Source organism: Pelophylax lessonae (assembly GCF_965119305.1).
Source record: "Pelophylax lessonae genome assembly, chromosome: 1".
Taxonomy (NCBI): domain Eukaryota; kingdom Metazoa; phylum Chordata; class Amphibia; order Anura; family Ranidae; genus Pelophylax; species Pelophylax lessonae.
This window is the reverse complement of record NC_138768.1, coordinates 610,023,960-610,030,801: the sequence shown is the minus strand read 5'-3', so window position 1 is coordinate 610,030,801 and position 6,842 is coordinate 610,023,960. Positions and strand designations below refer to the sequence as shown.

The 6,842-nt window shown below is 42.3% G+C and overlaps 1 pseudogene across 1 annotated transcript; it reads left to right on the top strand.

The window, feature by feature from the left end:
• Positions 1 to 5,807: 5,807 nt before the first annotated feature.
• LOC309548740 lies at positions 5,808 to 6,604 on the top strand (annotated as a pseudogene). The gene has a single exon. The product of its transcript is annotated as an uncharacterized misc_RNA (transcript).
• Positions 6,605 to 6,842: the final 238 nt, after the last annotated feature.

The following is a 6,842-nucleotide window of genomic DNA, read 5'->3' as shown; positions in this document are numbered from 1 at the left end:
GAACCATTATGCAGTCTGTGCCGTAGGTTTAATCAGTTTGACCTCCAGACCTGCAGAGATCAGAGGTCAACCGGGTCGAGTCCGCAAAGTCTACCGCTTGGAGTGGTCAACGCCAACAGTTCTGGAGGTCCCACCGATATGGTCAACGCCCATGTCCGGTAAGTGTTGAACGGTTCTTTTGCCTTACCGTGACCTCTGGGTCAACGACCATATCTAGAGTAATACCTGTTGGCTGTATAGGCTTGATAAGTGTTCTAGGAACACTAAGAAGCCCCGGGAGGGTCCCAGGTCCTTCTTTGAGAGTGAACGGATAGGTTTTAGAAGCCTATGGAAATAGCTCTAGAAATATTATAAACAGTACTGTAAAATTGACTGACCGGTTGAAACAACCCCTGAGACTCAGATCTTTTTCTTTCCTTTGCTTATTCTTTCTGTCGCATAGAAGTATAGGATAAATGTTTAATGTGTGTATTGTTTGTCTATAATGGTAGGAAAACCTTCTTGATAGCCACTATACCTGGGAGGTATTGGTCAAGGTTTTTTTTTTGTCCCAGAAGGGACACCCCAAGTCCAAAAGTATAAGGTTTATTTTATAAACATCAGTGGCTTGAAGGAGGGTTTTGAAACCATAAAGGGGTACTAGGTAACAAGTGATTTTTTGAATGTGTAAATCCTAGAGACATGTTTTATTAAGTGAGAGAAAATTGGTATTTGTTTATTGTTTTGTTATGGAAATGGCTGGGAATATTTGGTGAGTAATATTCCTGGAAGTAAATTAAGGTAGAGGAACGGTCTACCTAAAGTTAAAGTGTTAAGAATGAATGTATATGTGAATTATACTGAAGGGTTTAAGTCTAAGAGACTCTGTCTAGGTGACAGAAGGGTTTTCCCGTACTTCTTGGGAGACCTACAATGAGAAGTAGTAATCCGTTTTCCCGGGAAGGAGATAATGATGTATCATGATTAAAGGATTATGCTTAAAAGATAGACAAGCTTTCCCATATTTCCCGGGTAATCCACAATGGGATAAGGAATATATGTAAAGGTGAGGTGAAAACTGGTTAACTTATGCCCCCTTTTAGAATAATAAAACAGATAAAGGCTAGAAGGCCGAAAAGTAATAAGAATAATAAAGACCCTCCAGGTCTCCACCCTGTGGAGAAACTGAGGTTCTGCTCAAATGCAGAAAAAATCACATCTGGGACATCCGGGACATCCACCCTCGTATGTCCCCAGTCCCCCCATCGCTACAGGCACTGATGATGTAAGGAAAAGAGAGAAGGAGAAGACAGTGGAGAAAGACAGAGCTGTAGGGGGGGAACAGAAGGTGGTGAAAGGTAGAGGCAGGAAGAAGCTACCTTTTCAGGCCCCCTATCTTACTGTAGGGGACAAATTAGTAGAGTTGTCAGAAATAAATGACATAGTTAAACATTGTCCAAAGCCCACAGTTATCCCGGGAGGTACACTAGCCTAATTAAAGAGGGCATGTTTAGGAAGAAATTTTACACAGGAAGAAGTTTTGTAGCCGCAGATGAGAAAAGCGTATCTCATTCTACACTTGTAACATCATTACTGCAGGCGATTCAGCTCACCAAGAAAATAGCTGTAATATATTGCAAGGCGCATACAGGGGAACAGACAGAAATAGCTAGAGGAAATACACTAGCGGACATGGCTGCTAAGACAGCGGCCACTACACAAGAAGACATGAAGTTAATTATTGATGGCATAGTGAGGCCAACATCCCAGTGGGACTGGGATAATGTTAAGACCATCACAGAGAAAACAGTTCTTACTAACACCGCTACTAAATACCTACTAAAGAGGAAGGCAGGAAAGCCATGTGGGAAGTTGTTGAGAAGGAGTTAGTCCTCATTACCCACAGCAATTGCTTGTAATCAGAAGTCAGGTGAAACTGTCCTGGAGTTTTGGACAAGGTTTAGAAATGTATGAGGCCGGTTTTAAGTGTCACCTAGGAGTGGCACAGCCTCACGATTCAGACATTTATCAGTAATTTTAAAGTCCCAGTACATGCTAAGGTTTCAGACTGGGCTGATAAAGACATGGATGGTTTTCAAAAAGCCATAATAGAAAAAGATGAGGCTGGCTGTTTTTGATCTGCTGAAAGAAAAACAGCCTGCCAGCGTGCATTTCCAAGGGCGTTATCAGAGAGGCAGAAGAAGGGGGGATTCAGAGGCACGGTAGGAAATTTTCAAACTAGGCCCCCCTACAATAATAAACTACAACAACAAAGGACAGGATGTTTCAACTGTGGGGTTTTAAGTCACTGGGGGAGGGATTGCCCTTATGAGGATCGATGTGTTAGTGGTCCCCCCACAATTGAACAAACTCACAACAGCCTCACAACAACATCACAACAGTGAGTGGATTTACAGTGATATCGGGATCCAGGAGTAATGGGCCATAAGTCCCCTGGATGCAGGATTGATTCCATGCCCCTCTTGGAGGGAGGATGGAGTCAGGCATATATTAGACAGATTTTTGGCCGAAGGTATATTTAAAGAAATAGTATTACCTCACAAAGCCCCCGTCTCTTGCTCCGAACATTCATTTTCCAAGGCAGACAATCTCGGCCATTTTTTTCATCAGTCAGGCACACAGAATTGTTTATGTAAAGCTGTGCAGCTGACCTTGGCAAGTTGGTACATTCCTAGGGAGGGGGTCACTTTTTGCACGGAGCTAGTGTGGGACTAAATCTTCCAGCGTTCCCACACATATGCAATTATTTATTTATGGAATTTTTGGAGTTTTGCCATTTATACATTTGTGTATAAAGCGTAGGAACTACTGGGAAGAGTAATAGTAGTAAATAAATACAGTTTTATCAGGCAAAACATAGATTGCCGTAGTCGGCAGGATACTTTGAGGCTATTTTTTATGGAATTATAGATAATGAGAAATTACATTTTGCAAATGGGTCCCTATGTGAAGGGGAGCTCTGGTGCAAAATTTTGAAAATTGGCTTCTTGCCAAGAAAGGGTTCAAATGTAAATATCTTTGTTCCTGTTATAGATATGGAATTCATTTTTGGACAGAAAGGGTTACCACAATTAGTGTGACCATTGGACCCTGTTGGCACTGAGCCAAAAGTTTCAAATCAGATTATGATTTTTGAGTGATATTTTAGGGGTATCCTCTATTGAAGAAAGGGAACCTCTGGTCAGGTTTTTGTAAGATTGGCACGAGGCCAAAGGTTTTTAGTAAGATTGGCATGGAGCCAAATAGTTTTTAGTTTTATCTGATAATAGCATGCAGGTGGTATCTGATGTGCCATCTCTACTGATAGCCATACCATCCGATGCTACCCACTTTACAATGAAGTAATGTGGTTTTTTTTTAGCGTCCTAGTGGTTGAGGAGAAACAGTTATCTTTGTTTCTTGTTTTTCAGTCCAGGTAACTGACATGGTGTAGAAATGCCTCAGGGTTATGTGGACAGTTCAGTTGTCTGCTCTATAGTTCTCCAGACCACGCAAGAGGGGATGGACACCTGCTCATGGGTCAGTCCCGCTACAATATGTGGATGACATATGTAGTCACTCTGTGGAGGCCAGTCAGAGCGAGTGAGTTTATTAAAGTATGTACATGTATGTGGACACAAAGTGTCACAGGAATAATAACAATGGTGTCAGGAAAGTGTTTTTTATCTTGGTTTTGTTCTCACAGAGGGGGAAAAGAGAGTCAGTCACAAAAGAGCTGCGGCTCTAGTGGGTCTTGCCAGCCCACAGTGGGTCTTGCCCTCCCACAAACCAGGATCATAGATTGCAATGGATCCGACTGCTCCTATTTTATGACAACATTTTGAGACAAGCCACAGGTCCAGAAATGTCACAAGAAATGTTGAATGCATTTTATGTATCTGAAAATGCTATGGTTGTAGCGCCTGCACTGGGCCTCCCAAATTATGGAAAAATGTTTTGTGTTTATGCAAGGTACAATTGTAAGACCATGACAGGTGTACTTGCCCAGGAGTATGGTGGTAAACTTTGCCCTTTAGTTTTTGTCCAAAGATGGTTGCAGTCCAGGTCTAAGGCATGCCTGAAGTGACTCCAAGCATAGCATCTTGTGCGATGGTAATAGGGATGGCCACATCATTTGCCTTAGGTAGGCCCCAGTTTTAAATGGGTTACTGGGATTAAAGGGTGTGTTACACCACAACATGATTGTATAGACATAATATATCAGGACAGCCATAGAGGGAGCAGAGGATGTTTTTGTAGAGGATTCCTGCTCCAGGCCAAAAGATCACACTTTGTTAGAGCTACAAACGCATGCTACAGAACAGTTTTTAAGGAATTAGGTGATGATTTAGAAAAAGTTGAGAACAGCCTTTTTCTAAAAGAGGGGAGATCTTGTATCCCCGCAGCTAGCGCCGCAGCTAGTGCCCCAGCTAGTGCCCCACTGTCTATTGCCTAGTATGATGGAATAGGACACAGGGGGTGGGAAAGAACATATGAAGTATTACTGAAGTTTTTGTTTGCATTTACAGGCCTAAATTAGTGAAAGCATATGTTGCTAGGTGCATCACCTGTATTAGGAACAATACAAACAGACACATAAGGCCAAACATAAACATCTACAAATAGATTTCACACATAAGCCCAACACAGGGAAGAAACAAGAGTTAATTGTGGACATGTTCAGCAGATGAGTAGAAGCTTTTAGGACCACAAAAGGGAGATGCCCACATGGTGGCACACATTCTCATTCGGGAGATTATTCCTGGATGGGGATGCCTGCTTTGAATTGGTTCTAATAATGGTCCAGCTTTCATATCAAAAAGATGTCAGGAACTAGTTAAAATCCTGAAAATAGATTGTCATCCACAGAGTTCAGGTATAGTGGAAAGGACAAGTTGAGAAAAAGAAAAAAGTAATTGAAATTTTGAAACAAGTGGAACGAAAAGTTGCTCGCACTTTTCTTTTCTCTTCACAGGTACCAACCCATCCCTTGAAGGAAGGAGATGAAGTAGTGATCAAGCCGTCGCCATATCACAAGACCAAGGCTGGATTTCGTTTTGGACCAAAAGACAAAGGTGGTCGCAGTGACCAGAATCGCTGTCCTTGTGGAAAACCAACAAGCCCGGATCCATGCCAGCTGAGTAAAAAAGGTCAAGGTGGATTGTGCGAAGCAAGATAAAGACACAGATAAAGACACATATAAAAGGAGGAGAAGCAGGTGTTGAAAATCCTCGAAGAGCGAGTGAAGCCGGTGTTAGAGTCTCTGAAAATTAGCAAAATTACTGTATTCATAGCAAAGAACTTTGGCAAGCTGTGGATTTTGTTGATGGCACTAGTATTTTTAGTGTTCATCCCAACCTGGATCATAACTAACTGTATATATCACCCAGCGGATCTAGGGCCCCTTGGAAGAATTTGTGGGACCCCTACAGTCACCAGCCCAGACATAGTATCAGAGACTCCTCAGAAAAGGAATAAAAGAGCCCTGTCCCATAGTTCACCCTCCCAGATAGCCATCACACAAACAAATGGCATGACACAACTTTGGTATTAGGCCCAGGAACTGTATTTATATGTGTCACGGACAAATATTGGGGAGACAATTGTGACTATTGGGGATCAGTGGGTTGGAACACGGGAGACGACTGGGAGTACAAACCTACTACTAGCAAGCACTTATAAGCAGATTGACAGTTGCTAAACATGTCCCAGAGCAATTTAGACTGAAAATAGAAAATCCTAGTCCAGAAGATAGTGGAACTTACGTTTTGGGTATCTGGTGGAGATCAGGGTACACTAGCTTCAGAAAGCCTTTTCAGCTAAGAGACATGTATGGCTCTTCTGAGTGGCCATCACAGGTAAAGGAGATGAATCGTTTAAGGCCCCGTGTGCAGACTTTGGGAGAAATAGTAGCTATAGCAGATCCCACCTTGGAGGATACTATGGCCATAGAGACAGGGTTCTCTGATGTAAACTTATAGTTAGAATGGATGAGGTATAGTGCTAGCTCACATAACATGTCAGATTGTTATGTCTGTGGAAGAGCTAGGCCGCACTTGGGTACGGTGCCCCTTAACATCCCTGAGAATGTAGAAACTTGTTTTACCAATACCTCTAGTAACCATTCTAACTGTGAAACATGGAAAAAGGAATATCCCATTATAACTAAAGAGTCTGGGTCCACTGAATATGTCACCATTTACCCAGGTAGCTACACATGTTATTCCAGACACAGTGGTGGGGGATAGATTTTTAGGAAATTTTACAGAGGGTTATTGCTCCACCTACAGGTCTACTGTTATAGAGAATCGAACAATATCTTTGGGAGACATATATTGGATATGTGGAGATATGAAAATAAGGACTAGGCTGCCCAGCGGATGGACAGGAGAGTGTGCCCTTGCTAAAGCAATAATGCCCTTACACATATTCACTGAAAATGACGAAAACACACATCAGTTAAAGGGGAACACTAGAACTACAGGGAAACAAAAGAGAGAGGCCCCCATGGGTAGTTTTTACCCACATGTTTATATAGATGCCATAGGTGTTCCAAGAGGGGTCCAAAATGAGTTTAAGGCCCGAGATCAGGTAGCGGCTGGATTTGAATCGTTGTTCCCCATAGTCACCGCTAATAAGAATGTAGATTGGATAAATTACATTTATTATAATCAACAGAGGTTTGTTAATTACACGCGAGATGCCCTCCAGGGAATAGCAGAACAATTAGAGTCCACCTCACAAATGGCTTTTCAGAATCGAGTAGCATTAGATATGATGCTTGCAGAGAAAGGAGGTGTCTGTCACATGATAGAGAAAATAGGTACATGCTGCTACACATATATTCCCAGTAACACCTGTCC